The sequence below is a fragment of the Heterocephalus glaber genome, unplaced genomic scaffold (genome assembly GCF_053883595.1).
Source record: "Heterocephalus glaber isolate CG9 unplaced genomic scaffold, H.glaber_assembly_v1.0 deba00001614, whole genome shotgun sequence".
Taxonomy (NCBI): Eukaryota; Metazoa; Chordata; class Mammalia; order Rodentia; family Bathyergidae; genus Heterocephalus; species Heterocephalus glaber.
The window spans coordinates 368717-389689 of record NW_028258385.1 but is presented as its reverse complement, the minus strand read 5'-3'; the positions used below and the strand labels follow the sequence as shown (position 1 = coordinate 389689).

The 20973-nt window shown below is 46.6% G+C and overlaps 1 pseudogene across 1 annotated transcript; it reads right to left on the bottom strand.

The window, feature by feature from the left end:
• Positions 1-865: 865 nt before the first annotated feature.
• On the bottom strand, positions 866-20641 carry LOC147822440 (abasic site processing protein HMCES-like; annotated as a pseudogene). Its single transcript, XR_015445656.1, has 7 exons — positions 20433-20641; positions 19713-19912; positions 10374-10517; positions 9161-9286; positions 5424-5605; positions 2697-2889; positions 866-1461 (listed from the first exon to the last, which is right to left on the bottom strand). The product of XR_015445656.1 is annotated as an abasic site processing protein HMCES-like (transcript).
• Between the last annotated feature and the right edge of the window lie 332 nt (positions 20642-20973).

The following is a 20973-nucleotide window of genomic DNA, read 5'->3' as shown; positions in this document are numbered from 1 at the left end:
CGAACTCAGGTCCTTTTGCTTGTGCAGCAGGCGGCGAAACCACTGAGCTAAACCCCTGGCCCAGAGTGGGACATTTTTACCCAAAAATTATTAGGTACACACCAGAGAAAGAAAAAAGTGACCTTTTTTTTCCCCCTTGAAACTTGTTGAGGAAGAAAATACATTACTATTGATTTTTGTTTAAAGAAACAAATTCCTATAAATGTATGGCTGCAGAACGGCAGAGGTGCCTATTTCTCATAGTGGGGGGGGGTGCACAGTATCTGTGCTGCTTTCTAGGAACAGACTGGAACATCTGGTCTGTGTCCTGGGCTGGCAGTGACACTCATCTGCAGATGACAGTGGTGCAGCCACCCCTCCTGCCCGCTCTGGCCTTTGGGCACACCGCTTCAATTTGTGCAGAGAAACAGAGCTTTCTGATAGTGTGGTTAAAAACACTGATTTGAACTATTTTAGTAAAAGGAGTAACAAATAAGATTGTGACAGTATATACTTTGTGCTACATAATAAGGGGTGCTCTTCTGCAAGCCCCAAGAAGTAAAAAGAAGATAAATAAGCAAAGCAATTCCTGAGCGGAACAGAGAAGCCTGACTTCTGCTGCAGGGAAGGGCAGTGCATGTCCCCAGCAAGGGCCGCCCCACGTGGCCTAGACACACTACAGGTGGCATCCTCCCATGTCTCAGCCACCGCTTGGTTTACTTTTTGCTGCTTTTTATTGTTTTGGTGATGGGAACTGACAGAAGAAATAGTCTTAACCCCTCTGGGAAACCCCAATCAAACTAATCCAAACTGCATGGTAAATGTCTGTTGTTGTTTACTTTGGATGCTGATGCTAAGCTTCCAACTTCCATAATTAAAAAAGCAATTTTATGCCTTCCTTATTTCTAGGACAAGTGGAGGATAACATTTTCCCTTTTTTACGTGATTGTCTTGACATTTCTGAAAAATAATTTTTACACTTCAAGGGAAACCAAAGTCAAGCCAAGCCCACATGCTGGGCTTGCTCCCTCGGCTGTGCAGGTAACAGCCCTGTGGGAGCAGCAGGGTAGGCTGAGGGCTCCGGCCCCTCAGACACGGGCAGCAGGCAGCCCCTCTTCCCGATGCCCACAGCTGCTGCTCAAGGCCAAAGTGGCTGCTTTCCTGGTGAGCTGCAACTGTCATCTAGCCAGTGCTGCCACCTCCCACGCGAACACACCCCTAAAGTGTCCAGGGCCGGGCCGGCTACTGACTGTGAGGCCGCTTGGCCGCGGGCACCTCCTCCTCCTCCTCCTGCTTCAGCCATCGAACCAGTAGGCCCGCACCACCTCTCTTGGCGGGCAGCGGGCTCTTCTGCAGGAACTGGCTGGACCACTGGGGTGTGTTGGTCTCATCCTTTAGGGGTGTCTCTTGGTCTTCCTTTTTGGGTGACTTTGTGGCCAGCCACTGCATCATCTTCTGGCTGCTGCCACTAACCTTGGGTTCCTAAGAGAGAAAAGTTCACAGCACCCAGCTCCAGCTTCTGGGAGGGGCTGACTCAGCCAGGAGCCAGAAGGGGCAAAGGCACTGGAGGCCGCTCCAAGCACAGAAGAGAATGGAGAAATGATTCAGCCCTGAGCACAAAGGTTCTGAATTAGCACAACGTGCCCTCGCAGGGTAAGGTCCATGCAGAAACTGGGCAGTGTCTGATGCAAAATGAACACAGGTCTATTTTTAGAGGAAAAAGTGTCAGGGTGGCAGGAGTTTGCAGAGAACTGAGACAAAAGAAAAAAGATGACTGTGATCATGAGTAAGGGGAAAGCAACTGTAAGAGAAACGGGACAGGGCAGCAGCCCTTGTGGTCTCCGTCGCACCACCGCTCTGAGCATGAGCTCCGCAGGTCTCTCTACACAGCTCGGCTCCGTCCCCCTTAATGTCACTGGGGTCTGCTTTTTTATTTGCTTTTTGAGATAGGGTCTCACTGTGTAGTCCAGGCTGGCCTCAAACTGGGGATCCTCCTGCCTCAGCCTGATGGCTAGGATGACAGGCCTGTGCCACCACACCCAGCTCTATGGGGCTGATGTTAAGCGTAGAAGTCCCTCCCCACTGCGGGCCTTCCACCCTGCCACCTTCCCTCCCTACAGCCTGGGTCCTATGAAGTCTGAGATGGCACAGGTGCTTCTGAGGAGGTGGACAGGGGCTTTTCCACCTTGTGGCCGCAGAAGCAGGTATGGAAGAGACAGCAGAAGCCAGTGGGCCGAGGGCTTTTATTTCTTCTTCAGTTACCCTCAAGAGAACCTCATTTATCAGGTTCACAAGAATGCCTCCTTTTGTTTCCCTTCTTCCTTTTTCTTTTTTTGGGGGGGGCAGTACTGGGAACTGAACTCTGTCCTTTTAAAATTTTGAGATAGGGCTCTCAGTCACTGAATTGCCCAGGCAGGGCTTGAACTTGTGAGCCTCCTGCCTCAGCCTCTCGGGTAGCTGCGATTGCAGGTGTATAGCCCTGTACCCAGTTCCAAAGCAACTTCTTTTTGTGACTGTGGGGACTTTCTGAGGCAGGGCCTTGCTACATAGTCCACGGTGGCCTTGCACTCGCAGGGATCCTCCTGCCTCAGCCTCCAGAGTGTTGGGGTTATAGGGAAGTGAACTCTTTTGGAGATGACCAGGGAGAGTGAGAGCTTCTAGGGGTTAAAGCCATGACTAGGAAAGGCCATAGCCTGGGAGACATGACGGGCCCCTACCTTTCTGACCACCAAGTGGAGGGGAGTCAGACACTCAGGGGTGTTGTTCCTCGAGTTGTTGACGACAGGGGAGACGGGGTGGAAGGTGATGTTCTCTGTGGGGCGGATCAGTTTCAGCGCCTCCTGCATGGGGACGTCCCCGAAGTCCAGCCACCTGGACACGGCCTCCTCACCGTCCAGAATGGCAGGCATCCTGCGGGATGGGATGTCGGTACAGTGAGGGGAGGCAGACACACAGACTTGAGCCAGCTGACAGCAGTCGCCGCAAGGGCAGCGCCCGGGACTGTGTCTCCTCTGTGCTTCAGAGACACAGTGAGCAGAGCCACACCAGCACCCATGCTAACAAATGAGTGGGCTTTCTACAGTCCCCAGCCTAGAATGGACAACAGATCCCGGAAAACTGTCTATCAACAATTGCTTCCAGCCTCACCACCTGTGAAAGTATACAGTAAGAAAGGGCTAGCTGGGCACTTGGGAGGCTGAGGCAGGATTGTCTGAGCTGAGGAGTTCAAGGCCAGCTTGGGCACAGGCCAAGACCCAGTCTCTAAGGAAAGGAAACCCTTTGGATGCATTTTATGATAAATAGCATCTTCGCATTTTATTATACATTACTTGGCAATAACTAGCAGTACTTTTTTGTTTTGAGACAGGGTCTTGGTATGTAGTTTAGGCTGGCCTCCCAAGTGCTGGGCTTATAGCTGTGGGCCACCACACCCAGCCAACAGTGCTTTACCTTTCTTAACATATGAAATGATGTTATAGCATTCTGGAAGGCTGAGGCAGGAGGACCACAAATTAAAGCCCAGCCTGGGAAGCTAGAGGCTCTGGTTCAAAATTTTTTTTAAAAAGGTGGCAGGTGGAGAATAAACAAAACAACTACACCACAGGACAGTGTAGTTTCACAGATATAGCTCAGGACCAGGCTAAGCAGGTGATCCTAGTAGGTGCAGCCTTACATTCTTTGCAAGAGAACAGCAAAACCTCACGTAGGCGTGTGCTCAGAGCTGGCGGCAACCGTAAAGGAATCACACAGGTACAGTCTGTTCTGCCAGTGCTTGCTTTTAAACTGCAAATCTGTTCAATGTGACTGATGTGTTGGGGAGCAGGCAGAGCAAAATGCAAATTCCGCATGTGCTTCTGCTCCATTTCACGCATGTGAACCGTGGCATAGGAAGGGCCCCAGCTGAGAGCCTGGGCGGGACTTGAGAGACACACACGGCCTCAGAACCAGGCTGCCTGCACTTGCACGCCAGGAAGGTCCCAGGCTGAGTGCTACCCCTTAGCACCTGGGAACTTCCTGGTGTATGTTCAAATGGAAACATTTTAAACACAGAGAAGCTTGAAATAATAAAGCATCTTGAAAGAAAACCTAGATCATGTGATTATCTCCCGAGCAACAGATATAAAGGAATCCATAGCAGTGATAACACTGCAAAAATAAAAGAAACATCCATGGCTGGAGCTGCTTCAAGAAGCCCTGAGAAGCTGAGGTGACCAGGCCTGAAGGAGCAGAAGCAATGGAAAGATTCTTTAAAAAAAAAAAAAGCTAAAACCGTTTTCTTACAAAGAGAAAGCACTATTTTATATAAAGACCTTAAACACTACAGAATTGGCTTCTTTTAGTGCAAGTAGTTGTGGGACAGTGCTTTCTGCTGTCAGGAGAAGCTGCAGCACAGACAGAAACAGCCCACAGGAATTTCCAGGGCTGGAGCCAAGACCCACTGCAGTGCCAAAGTGCCCGCCTAGCATGTGCCAGGCCTGAGCTACGCTCAGTATATCCAGGACAGAGAGAAAAAAAAGCACCCAAGTGGTTGGATCCCAGCACTACACATACAAAATAAATAAAAACATTTCCAGTCATGATGTAGAAATTAAATGGAGGAAGCTAGTAACTGGATCAAATGTTCAACTCTTGTTTTATTTTTTGAGACAGGGTCTCAGTGTAGCCCAGGCTGGCTTTGAACTCGTAGCAATCCTCTTGCCTCAACCTTGCAAGTGCTGGGATGACAGATACGTGCCACCACGCCTGGGTATATATAAATTTTTTGAACCCAGAACTTCATGAATACTAAACATGTGCTCTATGACTGAGTCACAATTCCAGGCCCTAAAATTATTTTAAAATCTTTGAAATCCTGATAGATTTTATGTGATTTTTATTCCACAATTTTGTAGTGATTTTTTTTGGGGGGTAATGGGGATTGAACTCAGGGCTTGCAAGGCAGGTGAGGCACCACTGAGCTAATCTGCAGTGTGACTTTTAAAAATGCATGTCATGTATCATATAATCACCAAACTGATTCTAACTATTTGTAAAACAGCTTAGTTTCTTTTCTTCTTTGAGACAGGGTCTTGCTATGCAGCTCAGGTTGGCCTTGAACTTGTAATGATCCTCCTTCCTCAGCCTCTGGAGTGCTGGGATCATAGGTGTGCGTCACCACCTCTGGCTAGTTTCTTTAAAGCTACCTGTCTAAGAGCACAGAGGACAGACTCTCATCTGCATCTTTTTGGATCCAGGGACACTAAGTGTGACTTTAGCCAAGCATGGTGATGCACACCTATAATGCTAAGCCACCTGGGAGGCTGAAGCAGGAGGATTATGAACTTGAAGCCAGTATGGGCAACTTACCAAGAACTTGTCTCAAAGTAAAGTGAGGAAACACTGGCTGGGGTTGTGACTCAGCACTTCCAGGTTCAATCCCCAGCACTGGAGACAGAAAAGCTTGCCTGTGGTGGACATCATGCAAGCTTTTGCAGGAATCCACGGTGATGATGGTGTAGGAATACAGCAGGTCTCCTCCTTCGGGCGGCTCCCAGCAGTCAAAGATCCCTGCCATTGTCAGCGGCCTCCAGTTGTCCCAGACGCTCTCCCAATCCTCAGCACTGCCTGCAGCCTCACTGCTGCCTGGCTGCAAGCGAAGTGGGCAGGTGATGTCTATGCACATCCTGGGCACTGCTCCACACTCGATAGTGTGCTGACTCTGCCCATCACCATTAATCCCCCAACCCACTGCCAGGGAGGAAAAGAGGCTTGGTGGCATAAAACTCCCTCTGCTCAGCACGCAGGCCACTGCAGCTGGCACGCACGTTTGGCTGGGTGTTTGTTCACACCAGGTGAGTGTGCGTCACTGAGTCCCACGATGTTAATCTGTACTGTCCAGCTGCCATAACCCAAGGACCTACGAGACCTGGCGCCCTCTGCCCAAATGTCCCTACACCCTTCCCTCTCATCACGCAACTCCTACTTATTAGGCAAGATTCTGTTTAAGACTTACAATACAGAAAGCTGTGAAGAGTGTCCCTCTCATCTTAATGATAAGGAAAAAAGCTATAGAATTTACAGAATCATCGGTTTTCTCAAACTTATCAGAGAGCTGAGGTTGCTGGGCAACAAGTAAGCCTAAACGGTAAGGAAAGATGGGGCCCTGGAGGGGAGCTGGAACACAAGATGCCAGCTGACAGTGGCAAAAGGCAGAAGATGGGGCCTTCACACAGCAGAAAGATTCAGAGGTAATTATGTCCACTTTTAAGAACAGAGCACAGAGGGCCAGGGATATAGCTTAGTGGCACTACACCTGCCTGGCAAGTGCAAGGTCTTGAGTTCGATCCTCGGTAAAGAAAGAAAAGAAAGGAAAGGGCCGGGGATTTAGCTCAGTGGTTCAGGCGCCTGCCTCTCAAGCACAAGGTCCCGAGTTCGATCCCCAGTACCAAAAAAAAAGCATAAGGAAAGAAAGGAAAGAGAGGAAAGAGAGGAAAGCAAGCAGAGCACGGACACTTGTAGGCCACTGCCACAGGCTCCCCAATGTGCCAGAGGGAGGCCAAAGAGTGGGGCTCCTCTGTAGGAGGATGTACTGAGGAACATGCTGCCCAGCACAGTGGTGACCCGGGTATCCGGGGAGAAGGCAAGACTTACTCAGGGAAAGGAGCAAAGGGACCGAGAAAGCCAGAGACTGATGGCCTGCAACCCAGGTCTGCCTAGGATCGAACCATGACAAAGAACCACTGTCATCTGCAGCTCAGCAAGCACCAAGTGACATGTGGGCAGAGTGAGAGTGGAGGAGACCTTTCCAAGGCCAGGCTCCCAGGGGGTCCACAGCTGCAGCAGGACTATGGCAACAGCCTTTTGCAGTCACCTTTGACAAAGCACACCACCAAAGAAGCGGAAGCACGATTTCAGCCAAAGCCCAAGTCAGGCCCACTCAGTGAGACTGAACTCATAGACGAATTCCCAGAAGTAAGTATTATTTATCTCAGTTTCTGTCTTACATGTTATGTCTGACAACAATCAAATGCTATCAAAGCTGGGTGTGGTAGCACATGCTTGTAATCCCAGCATGCTGGGAGGCTAAGGCAGGAGGATTGGAAGTTCGAGGCCACTCTAGGTAAAAGACCTTGTCTCAAAAATAAAAAATAGGGCCGGGGATTTAGCTCAGTGGTTCCACTGCCTGGCCTGCAAATGCAAGAACCCGAGTTTGATCCCTGGTACCAAAAAAAAAAAAAAAAAAAAAAAAAGGGCCAGAGATGTAGCTCATTACAAAGGTCCTACATTCAATTTCTACTACTAAAATAGAACAAGACAAAACAAAACAAAAAACACTGAACTAAGGTCAATGAAAACTACCCAGACTGAACCCCAGGAAGAAAATACAGAAGAGAGATCTGAGAACTGCAGGGCAATATCAAACCACTTAGCACTTATGTAATTAGAATTGCGGAGAGTGGTGCACCAAGTGCCAGGCTGCGAGTTTGGTCCTCAACTCTTATAAAAAGAAAAAGAAAAAAATCCCCAAAACCATAACCAAAATAACAACCGGGTTTGCTGGCACACGCCTGTAATCCCAGCATTCTGGAAGCCTGGAGGATCCACGTTTGAGCCTAGCTTGGGTAATTTAGCAAGATGTACGTGTGTGTGTGCGCGCGCGCGCACGTGCGCGTGTGTGAATGTGTGTGGTGGGATGGGAATGCTACGTGTGCAAAGGTCCTGAGAGTTCAGTTTTCAGTGCTGGAATGAAGGAAGGGAAGAGAAGGGAGGGGAGGGGAAGGGAGGGGAGGGGAGGGGAGGGGAGGGGAGGGGAGGGGAGGGAAGAAAGGAAGGAAAGGAAGGAAAGGAAGGAAAGGAAGGAAAGGAAGGAAAGGAAGGAAGGAAGGAAGGAAGGAAGGAAGGAAGAAAGAAAGAAAGAAAGAAAGAAAGAAAGAAAGAAAGAAAGAAAGAAAGAAAGAAAGAAAGAAAGGAAGGCAGGCCGGCCAGGGATTTAGCTCAGTGGTGCCGCTGCCTTGCAAGTACAAGGTCCTGAGTTTGATCCCAGGGGAGGGAAGGAAGGAGGGAAGGAAGGAGGGAAGGAGGGAGGGAGGGAGGGAAGGAGGGAAGGAGGGAAGGAGGGAAGGAGGGAAGGAAGGAAGGAAGGAAGGAAGATAGATTGATTTATTTATTTCAAGTGTTAGCCGGGCACAGTGCACACTTGTAATACCAGGCCTGAGAAGCCTGAGGCAGGAGATTCACAAGTTTGAGGCTATGGTGGGCTACATAGTAGGTTGACCATTAGCTTTTGGGATGATCAAAAATACAGTCAATGCTGCTGCCCAGTGCCATCCAATGAAAAGGCATATTTGTAAAAACATGACAGAGTCCTCATCCACCTTATCCACTGGATCTGGCACCATGAAATTTCTAGCTCTTCCCCAAAGTCAAAATGATCCTGAAAGGTAAATGATTTGAATTGATTCAGGTTATTAAGGCTGTCACAGCAATGTGACTAGACATTCAAAAAAGAGGACTTTGAAAACTGCTTTAGGAAGTGTAAGGGGAAGTATTTTGAGGGGAGTTCATGGCAATGTGTCTTTTGCTATAATAAATGGTTTAAACTTAAAACAACACACCCTATCTCAGTGAAGCTGTTGCCTGAAAAAAAAAAAAAACATACAGGGTGTGGTGCCACACACCTGTTATTGCAGTACTGGGGAGGCTGAAGCAAGAGGATCACCATGAGTTCCACACCAGCCTTCGCTACAGTGAGTTCAAGGCCAGCCTGAACTACATAGTGAGACCCTGTCTCAAAAAAATAAAAACAATGGGCCAGGGATTTAGCTCAGTGGTTTCACCACCTGCTGTGCAAGCGCAAGGACCCGAGTTGGATCCCTGGTACCAAAACAAAACAAAACAAAACAAAAACCCCCCCACCCCAAACAAAAACAAAACCACCTCTATGAGGGAAGAAAAAAATGTCCTACTTTGGATCACTGCAAGCATCACTGCTGGGCCCTTCTGGGAAATGTATCCTAGGTGATTTCAGCACTGTGTGAGCACAACAGGGTATAGACAGTAGAGCCTGCTACACACCAGGCTACATGGCACAGAACTGTAATATACACGGTGCATCACTGATGGAAACATCGTCATGTGGTACACAGCATGATTTGGCCCCCTGTCCTTCCCACAGGTATACTGTGTGCTCAGCTCCAGACACCTGTTCCATCTTGATCTGGGGGAAATAGATGAAGTACGCCTGTCTCTGGTTTGTTCTGTGACATCGCTGCCACTCATAGAATCCATCTGCTAAGATAACACAGCGTCTCCCCTTTCCTAGAGGCACCTGAAAGAAAAGTGAGGCAAGGTATGGCCTTAGTGACACATTCGTGTTTCAGCGATGGCATTAAGGTAACTGAGTTAAAAATCTCAGTCATGGTGTGACCCAGGAGTTACTTACAGAGAGTTCTCTGTATCTCACTTTTTTTGTTTTCTTTGCAGTAGTGAGGATGCAACCTAGGCCTAACACATGCTAGGCAGGTGCTCTACCACTGAACTATCCTCTAGTCCTTTTTATTCTGAGACAGGGTCTTGCAAAGTTGCCCAGGCTGGGCTCAAACTTGGTAATCCTCTTGCCTCAGCCTCCCAAGCAGCTGGTATTGTAGGTCTGAGCCACTGAACCTGGCTTTCTTGTGTGTACAGTCACCATTCAATTACACAGATATTGAAAAGATATAAAGTACATAAAAGCAAGTGGCTCTTTTCTAATAAGCAGGTACATTTGGTAGCTGGTGTCCAGTGTTGGCCCCCAGTTAACCATGCACACTTCCCAGTATCCATACCCCACAATGTTCCCTCCCACCCTGCCCTGGGAGGGTCCACAGCACCCATCCTGCCTTCTTGGGTCATGAGCTCTATGCGTGAGCTGCCGTGTCAGAGCCTGCTGACCCCATACCCTCGAGCTAGGCATGGGAAAGGCTTCCAGTTATTCTAGCCCTAACCCTCCCAGCCTAGATGGCATATGGACATCCATCCCCAGCTATCATCTGCTTACAAGTATATCCATACAACATGAGAGAACCATTTTGAGTTAAATCACTATGTTAGCACTGGTAGTAGTGATGCATGCCTGTAATCCCTATAATCCCACCACTCTGGGAGGCTGAAGCAGGAGAATTACAAGTTAGACCCCAGCCTGGGCAACTTAGCAAGACCCTGTCTCAAATTAAAAATTATAAAAGGATGGAGATATAGCTCAGTGAAGGCCTTGCATTCAATCCTCAGTACTGCAAAAACCAAAATGAAACAAGGATCGAGGATTTAGCTCAGTGGTGCTGTGCCTGCCTCACAAGTGCAAGGTCCTGCCTGAGTTTGATACCTGGTACCAAAAAAACAACCAGAGCATGTGCCTTCTCCCTAGACCAGCAACCTACCTTGAATGACCGTTTCTCCAGGATGGTATCACTGCGATAGTTGATGGTGTTGAACTGCAGCTTGGAAGGGTCACCTTCTTTGAACCAAGAGGGGACCAGGCCTCATCGCATAGGAGCAATGATCCGCTCTGATGAGTCTGCATCCTGTCACAGAAAAAGGTTAAGATTGACCAGTGAGATACAATGAAGTCTGAAAAACCAAACAGACACATGCATCACATTACTATTAGTATGAAAAGACAAACTGCACACAATTTTTCAAAAGAAGTCTACTTAAAAACAATTGTAGGACTCGGAATTTAGCTCAGTGGTTCCGGCGTTTGCTTTGAAAGCACAAGGTCCCAAGTTTGATCCCCAGTACCAAAAAAAAAAAAACAAGAAAAGAAAAACAATTGTAATGGTTTACATGATACAGATGACTTGAATTCTTTAGCAATCCTGTGTACTGGGATGTTAGGACATTCTCCTGGACAGGGAGGGAACACAAAGAGTTGAAGTTCCTGTACACTTTTAATCCGTGCTTTTGGGACAGACAGACTTCATGTGGCCTCAGCTTTCAACACCCATGTATGTGACACAGGCCTGCAATCCTGGCTAGTGGGAGGCTGAGGCAAGAAGATAGCAAGTTTGAGGCCATCGTGGGCAACTTGGCAAGACCTTGTCTCAAAATTTTTAAAAAGGGAATATAAGAATGTACTTCAGCGGTGGCATGCTTACCTAGATGTTCAGAGTACTGGGTTCCATCCCAGCACTGAATAAAGCACTCATAGCTTTGTGTAGAAGAGTTAATAGCAGGCCAGAGGATGCTACTTTTAGGAGGGTCTACTTACAAGCTGACCCCCAGGATCGTTCATACCTTTCCCACTGGACAAGGAGGTTTACTCTGCCCAGTTTGTCTGAATGAAGAGATTACCAGGGATGAGGGTGCACACTTGTAATCTGAATCAGGAAGCTGAGGCAAGAGGATGGTAAATTCCAGGATAATCTGGAAGAGTGAGGCCTTGTCTCAAAAACAAACTCAAAATAAAACAAAAACTATTAACACCAAAAACCAAACAAAGAACTAGTCAATACATAACTTGTTTTTTGTTTGCTTGGCTTAAAGACACCTTCTTTGATCTGTATCACTGATTCATTTACTTTACATTTAACAAGACCAGATACCTCAGGCCTGAAAGAAGCTCGCCTAGTTAATATTCTCCCTCTCAAGGCATCTTCCAGGTCCCTCGTGGCTAAGGACAATAGCCAGCACTTTAGCACTATACTTGGGGGGTCCCTTTCCCACTGGTACTAGGGATTTAACACAGGACCTTTGCCTTGAATTAAATATCCAGTCCATTCTTTTTTTTTTGTACTGGGGATTGAACTCAGGTCCTTGCGCTTGCGCAGCAGGTGGCGAAACCACTGCGCTAAATCCCCGGCCACCATTCTTATTTATTTTGAGACAGGGTCTTACTAAGTTGCTAAATTTCCCAGGCCAGGCTAAAGTTGTGATCCTCTTGCCTCAGTCTCACAGAGTGCTGGGATTAACAGGCATCCACCACTAGATAGGCTTGGGAGTCTTTTCAAACAGTGAAATCACAAACAAAAAGCACAGAAATGTAATAAACATAGCACTAGATTGACCACAAAAGAGACACCACTTGTTTGCAGTGTTAAGAGTGGAAACAGGGCCAGGGATTTAGCTCAGTGGTTTCACTGCCTGCTGTGCAAGTGCAAGGACCCAAGTTCCATCCCCGGCACCAAATAAATAAATAAATAAACCAACCAACCTGTGAAATTTAGGGCTGGGGATTTAGCTCAGTGGTTCTGCTGCCTGTCCCGAAACAGCAAGGACCCGAATGTGATCCCCGGTACCAAAAAAATTAAATAAATAAAAATTACCAAAAAAAAAAAAGAGTGGAAAAAGAGCTGGCTCTATTCACCTGGAAATGTGAATATAATCAGGCTACTCAAATTTCTCCCTGCTCTGTGTCTACCCATGACTGTGAAAACATCATTAGTATAGATTTGGAGCTACAAATACATTTTAGAGTAGGTGAATATGCAAATATGGAATTGAAGAACTATAAACACTGCCTGTATATTTGAGAAATGGGTGAAAACAAAGATTTACTAAATCCTCTCCCTTCCAAAGTCAAATATGCCTGCCAAGCCGAAGGGGCCCTGCCAGCAGCATAAAAGAAAATAAGAGATAAAATTACATGAAGGGTTGAGGCAGGTGTGTTGGCCAATGCCTGTGATCCTTGCACTGGAAGAGGCTGAGGCAGAAGGATTGCCATGACCTCTGGGCCATCCTGGCTTACATAGTGAGACTTTGACTCAAACCACAACAAAAACAAAACCCCAAGAACCCACTCCTCAGGGTAAGTTGAGGTTCCCCTCTCTATTCTGAGGGCCCCTCTTCTGACCTCATCCAAACCAGGTAACTCTGACACACCCCTCCCATCACACAGACTTCAGGCAATGCCAGGGAACACTTCTGATTACGACTTGGAGGTACTGCTAGTACCCAAGGAGTAGAGGCCAGGGGGGCTGCTAAATATTCTACAATGTACAGCACAGCACCCCACATCTAACAATTATCAGGCCCCAAAAGGTCAACAGTGCCTGTCAAGGCTGAGAAACCTGGTCCTCACTGGTTCTGTTGTCACCTCTGACTTCAGTGCGCTCCCTGGACGATTTAAACCAAACCCAATCGTGAGGGCAACAAATACAATGTGTGAGAAGCCAAAATACTGAAAATACTTCTCAATATTAGTCATCTTTCCTCCCCCAAAGGACTCCCGAGGGGAACAGTGGGCAGCAATGGGACAGATAAATGAAAGAGGAAGTAATTTGCAAATCAGTGGTTTCAAATGCAAATGCTGCAACCCATACACAAATGCTGGCCATTAAGAATTTGGATGAGTTGCTAAAATGCTTCTAATTTTGTCTTAAAATTTACAAGTTTGAGAAAAATAAAATATCAAATAGTTATTAAATTAAGAAACAACAGCAATCTTTTAACAAAATTTTTAAAAAATCATTTATTTTTGCGTACTGGGGATTGAACCCAGGGCTTCCACACTGAACTACATCCTAAGCCCTTTTTATTTTTTGGGACAAGGTCTTGCCAAGTTGCCAAACTGGGTCTTGAGAGACCTCCTGCCTCAGCCTTCCCAGGAGCTGGAATTACAGGCGTGCATCACCATGCCCAGCCCAATCATGACTTTGAAAAACATTATCAAAAGCATTTAAAATATTTAAGACATAGAGAAACTTTTGCTTTCTGGAATAGGAGAAAAGAAAAAGAACTTAAACTTTATTATAAATTAATAGACACTCCAACACTACAAGGATAAATACTGTAAACACAATAAATACAATTAAATTTCAGATAAACCAAGCCAGGTATGGTGGTGCACACCTATGTTACCAGCATTCTGGGATGCTGAGGCAGGATAGTTTCTGATAGGTCTCCCACCACCTCAGCAGCTATTAAGTATAGTAGCTGCCCTCTTCCTATGGTGCCTTGCCACCTCCCCTGTGTGACATCATGCCAAGATGGTTGCTCCCACCAAAGAACAAACCCTTCTTCCCAGCATGCCCCTGTTCCCACCTAGACAGTAACCTAATACTCGCTCACCTCCTACCACCTAGTGACATCACCGGCTCCTCCATTCCCTAGTCACTACCTCACTCAACCCCGCCTCAGCCCCTACAAACCCCACCCCAGTCTCTATAAAAGACTCTCCCTGCCCCAGCCATATTGCTTTTGTCTCTCCTTTGTTCAGAGACAGCCCAGCAGATTTATTCCCCTAATAAAGGCTTGTTGTGGCCTGGTCTGGTCTTGGTCTTCGGCCCTTTTACCTGACATTTCTGGTGCCGTGACTCGGATGGTAGATGGTCCATTAATGGACGATCCCCCGCAGGACGGGGTTGATTGACCTTTTGGCCATCTCCAACGGACCTATCTGCCGTTGCCAGGACCCTCCGGGGCTTTCTACCTTTGCCATTGCTGACGCTACACATCCACACCGGTCACCAATGTCTGGGTGAGTAGGGAGTTCAGCCTCCCTCTCGTCGGGTTCTCTGTCTCGTTCTCTCTCCCTCCGGGGACTTCTCAGAAATCCAAGCGCTTGGTCAGAGAAACCCCCACGGCCTCTGGGCCCAGGACCGTGCCCCTGGGAGACGTCCCATCGGCCCGCCTCCTCTCGTTCTCTCCCTCTGGGAGACTCACTCGGAGATTGTCAAAGGAGACAAGGACGCTTCTCCCCTTTGTCTTTCTCCCCAGGGGCTGCCTCCTCCTCACCCGCTCTAATCAGGGGGCCCAACAATCCAAACCCCACCCCTCAACGCCTCTGGGCTGCCTTCTGGCACAACTCAAACCCCTCGGATTGTTGGGACCAGACTTTAAGACAAAAAGATTTGTTTTCTATTGTAATCAGGTTTGGCCTCAGTATAAATTAGATAAGGGGTTTCCACGCCCCAAAAATGGCACTTTCAATTTTAACATGCTGTGTGATTTACACAACTTCGGTCAACGCAATGGCAAATGGTCAGAAATCCCCTACACACAAGCCTTTTCTACCTATGCTCTTAACCCTCCCTCTGTCAAACCTGTTCTCCTCAAGTACTCCTAGCCTGAGCCGATCACTCACCGCTCATACCTCCCCCACTTTATAACTCTGTTGATAAGAAAAAGTTTTAAAGTTTAATAGATTAGCTATTAAAGTAGTTGTGGAAACAAACTAGGTAGTGTATCCCTTTAAAAACTTGCCTTAGCCCATTGCTTCTGCTGTTCAAAGTGAAGGTTATATAGCTTCTTTGATTTGTAGCTCCACTATAGATAACATCCTAACTAAAGAATGAAGTGAAAATCCTTGAACAAACTTGTGATATGTGTGCCTTAACTGTCATGTGTTTAGGGCTGTAATCAGTGACAAAAACCACCTGTGTCTAACCATTAAACAGGAATTAGAACTTTATTTACTTAACAAAGACCACTAGGGATGAGATAATGATGGACAAAAGTATAAAATGTTTATAGTGAGTCGGAGACAAAATATTTAAAAAGCTATAAGTAAAAGATATATTTTTGATATAAAAGGATTTTATATGTTTGTCTTATTAGCAGGACAAGACCAAAAGGCCTAAGTACATCAAGAAGGTGTGCGAAAGTGATTTATAAAGGAAATATATATGTTTACTTGTTGGTTTCAAGTTTATTATAAAAGGTTTACAGGAATAGGTTTCATTCCTTCTGATTTTAATTCTACAAGAGATCTCTGTTGACTTACAAAAAGTTTTAAATAGTCTTATTTATAATTATAAACCTAAAATTATAAAGAGATTATAATTCCATTGGGCTAAATATATTTGAGTGCACTCTAGTTTTAGAAATTGTCTTATATCTTTGTTTTTGTCCAATCCTACAGCTGTTTTATTTATAGATAAAGGTTATTAAGTTCAAGGCATGCTCCCCTTGGTGAACAAAGGAGCGGCCGCATGGAAATATTTTCCAGTCTTTGTTCACTAGGGGGACCTCAACAGTTTTCATCTTACAAGAGACTGACCCGATAGTTTTCATAGCCTTATAAAAGACTTACAGGAATAAATATTATTTAAATATATTATTATACTGTTTATATCAATTGTCATCAAAGGGATAAATTCTAAATATGTTATTATGGTGTGCTTACACTGGTCATTTTCAAAGGACTACATATCCTGTAAAAAACAACAATAACAAGGTTTTATTTTTTCTAGTGTACTAAAGTATTTATACTTTCTGACTGTACAGGTTTTCTAATATTTGTTTATGATAATAACCTCTTTTTGATTCAGGTATTTGCCTTTTCATACACTCTAGCTATTTACGATAACAGATACATATATGGACTATTTTCTTTAGATGGTATCCTATCAAAAGATTATTATTTTTTTTTTTTTAAAGATAATTTAGGTAAAAACTTTTGGTGTTTTAAAAAAAATGAGTACATTTAATGATGGCTATTTTATATCAAGATGGACATTTAAATGTGTTACAAAGGTAAAGTCATCATAATTGTCATGTTAAAATATTATTTGTGGCTCTTTTTTCTGTTAATATTCTACAGGAATTCAACTACTAAAAAACAACCATGACTGATAACAGTAACAGTTCTCTATATTTTAAATTCCAAACTGTTTATTATTCAGGTAAAACTATAATAGTTAAGTTCATTATTCTTGTTACAATGCTAACGCTATTGACCTTCTCTTCTGGGTGTTCAACAACTAAAGTTTGGAGACCAAAACTAAAAGGTAACTGGGCTATGAGGACAGCCAATATTTTGGCCCTGGCCCCTCAAGGTCAACAAAGTTCCAGGACATGAGGGAACCTTCTCTACAGGGTCCTACATCTTTGGTAAGTCACTCAACCTCCTAAACTGGGAGATTGCTGGACACCAGAGGACAATGTACTGTGTGCCAAAGGAGGGTCACCAAGAAAAAACTCTCCACTGCTTTCACTGAAAACAACTTGGTCAAACAAGGACATAACCCATCCAGATGGCTGACACTGACAGAGAAGCAGAGAGTCACTATGCATGGTTCCAAAGTAATGGCCTGGGGAGACTTAACTGACCTTAATAGATAACAAGAGGTTCATATTGATTGACACAGGTCTCACTTTAACTTGGTCTTAAACACCCAGCAGAAAAAATAACCAAAAGAGGCACAAAACAATGACATAATAATAAAGCTAGACTTCAGAAAAATTAAGACATAGCCCACCCATTAAAATCTTTTGGTTCACTCATGACACAGCCATTTCAAAAAGACAAAACTTTGGGTACTAAATAGAAGCAAAAATCATTAATTAGCTACAAGTGTGTACAGATTCTTTTCAAAAAAAATTTTAAAAATTCTTTACAGGTAACCAATCCTAGAAACCACTGGTCTCCAGATCTCTCCTTTTAGATAAGTGTTTTTCTGATTCTGTGATAACTAATTAACTATCGTGTAATGATCAAAAAAAACCCAAACAAACCATAAAGTAGGAGTATTGAGAAAAAATCACGTGCTTGTCAGCCACAGTCAGGATAAGTTCTATACCAAGCAGCTACAAGATTTATTCCTTTTAAAATAATGTACATCCTTGTTCTCTGTTTATGATGCCTCTTCTCATTGTGCTCATATTTCCTGGATACCTACCCTTGTCTAAAAAGATCAAGCCTTTTATGTTACACTTGATCACCTTAAGTCGTCCAGTGTCCTTGTTGAGGTTATCAGTTCTCTTTATTTTTAAATATATCTAGGAGGCCTCCAAAAACTGAGAGATACAGGAATAAAACTGTCCTGGCCTTGAATTTAAAGAAGAAGTCAGGTTCATAGTAATACTACACTCATCGGTATGTTGGCCTCCAAAAGACATTTGCTCAGTTACATACACCTTTTATATTCCCCCCCGCCCCAAAAAAAGGATTATAAAGATTATATAAATTGTGTTTATCACTTTTCCACTCATTCTCTAAGAGCAAGGACATGACACATGGGCCCTTAGATCAGGAGCTATGATCTCTTCCATAACAGTCTCTTACTTCTATAACAAATGAGCCCCTAAACATCCAGCTGTCTCTGTAAAACCTATGTAAATAATAAATAAAAAATTACATGTCAAATGAAAAAAATTAAAACTCAATGGGCCAGATAGATATGCCCCCCAAGGTACTAATCAATGGTAGGGTACGTTTGGTTCCTGGAGCTCATGGCTCACCTGGCTATTACCACTCTTGGGACCCCTCAGTATTATCTGTTTAATTCTCTGTTTTGGACCGTGCCTGGTTCGCTGTTTTCAAAATTTCTTGCAGAAACGATTGAGGGCATTCACCAGCCAGTCACAGAGTCCATCATGGCAGGGTACCAGCCAGTACGGCAAAAGGAGGAGGTCCCCACTTGCCACGTGCCTCATCAGATCCAGGTCTAGCCCCGATCTTCGCCCCTTGTCAGCAGGAAGCAGCTCCAGAAGAAGAGACCTTCGCCCAGCTATCATAAAACAAAAGCCTGGAATGATAGGTCTCCCACCACCTCAGCAGCTATTAAGTATAGTAGCTGCCCTCTTCCTATGGTGCCTTGCCACCTCCCCTGTGTGACATCATGCCAAGATGGTTGCTCCCACCAAAGAACAAACCCTTCTTCCCAGCATGCCCCTGTTCCCACCTAGACAGTAACCTAATACTCGCTCACCTCCTACCACCTAGTGACATCACCGGCTCCTCCATTCCCTAGTCACTACCTCACTCAACCCCGCCTCAGCCCCTACAAACCCCACCCCAGTCTCTATAAAAGACTCTCCCTGCCCCAGCCATATTGCTTTTGTCTCTCCTTTGTTCAGAGACAGCCCGGCAGATCTATTCCCTTAATAAAGGCTTGTTGTGGCCTGGTCTGGTCTTGGTCTTCGGCCCTTTTACCTGACAGTTTCCTTGAGCCCAGCCTGGCCAACTTAGCAATTTTAGAGATCCTGTGTCAAAATTTTTAAAAAGGGCTGAGGATATACCTCAGTGTGAAGGCCCTAAATTTAATTCCCAGTATCTGAAGAGGAAAAAAATTTTTCGGATAACCAAATCAAATACATGTCTTTCTAGTTTTAGTAGAAGACAAAATAAAAAGGCTGAAAACATGAGCAAAAAGAACAGAATTTTTCAATGCTTAAAAAATATCAAGTGTTTTTAATTAGCTTGTCTTTTTCTTTTCTCCTTGTTTTGGTTTTCTGAAGCAGCGCCTCAGTCTCGCTATGTAGTCCAAACCGGCCTCAAACTCAATAATGTAGTCCAGGTGGGCATGGAACTAGTGATACTCCTGCCTCAGCCTCCTGAGTAGCTGGAATGACAGGTGTGTGCTGACACACCAGCTAAAATTTTCAGTTGGTGTTTCAGCTGGTCTGGTAAAGGGGTACAGAAAGAAAAGTTTATTTTGAGATGGGGTCTTGCTCTGTAGCCCAGGCTGGCCTACAACTCAAGGTGATCTTCCTGCCTCTGCCTCCAGAGTGCTGGGAGGACAGGCGTGTGCTACCACAGCTGGGGGTAATTTTCTTTTAGGATACTTAAATGATCCCGATGATAAGTGAGGTGAAAGCTGTTGTCTTAAAACAAATCAAATTTAAGGCTCATAAACTGGGCACGCATTAAGGGTGTTACAGGAACTACACTTAAAATGGCCGAAGAACACGGAGTCGTCTCAACTTAGCAAACAAGGTTAAAACTTCTTTCCGCGGGGCTCAGGGTGGCCCTCAAGTAGGGACCAGGACACACGTCATCCCGAGGCTGGGCGTACCCTGACCCACGGGTGCAACGGGCCGCTGGGAGTGTCCGTTACCTTCTCCAGGTGCAAGCGCGACAGCAGCACCGGGCTGCAGCTCTGCGGGCTCTGGTTGTAGGAGGGGCGGTACTTCTCGGGCTGCCTCCACTCGGGGAGCCGTTGCCGGGCCCCCGCGGTCGCGGTAGGCGCAGGCCCTGGTCAGCGCGTCCCTGGGCAGATGGCAGGACGTCCGCCCACACATCGTCGCCGCGCTCGCCCTGCAATCAGCAAGCACAGGGAGGGGAGCGCTCCCCGGCCTCCGACGCTGGGGCTTTTTCTTGTGTTTTTTTGCACAGGGTCTCGCTATGCATTCAGGCTGGCCTTGACTGGCGGCGATCCTCTAGCCTCAGATGCCTGTGCTGGGATCCGATCCGCAGCACCGCCGCGGCTCTCTGGAAACTTCCCAGAGCTCCCGCCTGGCAGGGTTTGCTCGTGTTGCTCCCCACCTCGGGGCCCGGTCCGGCAACACGCGAGCCGCGGAAGTGGAAAGCAGGGTCCCCGACCGACTCCAAGTGGCCGACTCCAAGCTCGGACCCTGTGGCACGGAAGCCCGCGCCCCGTCCCGGTGGCTCAATCCACCCCACTTCCGGTCCCGCTCGGTCTGGGGGGTGAAGAGCGGCTCGACCCACGTGAGGGCGCGGACGGCCCCAAGGCCCCGGCCCCAGTGCCCCTTCCCGCTACCTCGAGAAACCCGGCCTTGAACTGAGCGCCGCGCGCGCGAGCGGAGCGTCGTCTCACCTTTTCTCAGCCGGGGAGCCAGCCTAGTGTCGCCTCCCTCACTATGGGGGTGTGCTCTCAACCCTGCCAATCTCGCTCTGGCGCCAGGCCCGGCCCGGGATAGGCCCCGCCCCCAAGCGGCGCGGCCCCTCGGGGCTGAGGGCCTTCCGGAAGTACCCGAGACAGCGCCTGAAGGGACGCGTGGCCGGGAGCGTCTCAGACTGGCGAGGTTAACACCCCCACCCCCCACCCCTCGCTGGCTCCTGGGCACCCTGCTTTCTCAATTTCAACCCACGTGGATGTTCAGGGTGGGCCAACTGGAGAAAAGGGGAAACTGCTGGCCCATACCAGTGGCCTAAACCATTGAGCACCAGAGCGAGACCTTCGGCTCTCCCATGCTGGCAAACAATCCCAATGTCCTAGGGCTGACCCTGCATATGTACCGGTACCGGAGTGGAATCCTAGGGCCTCTGCAGAGCTGCCTCATCTTTTTATTATTTTGAGCCAGGGTCCCACCAGATTGAACTTGGGATCCTCCTGACCGCGACGAGGCTCCCGCTTT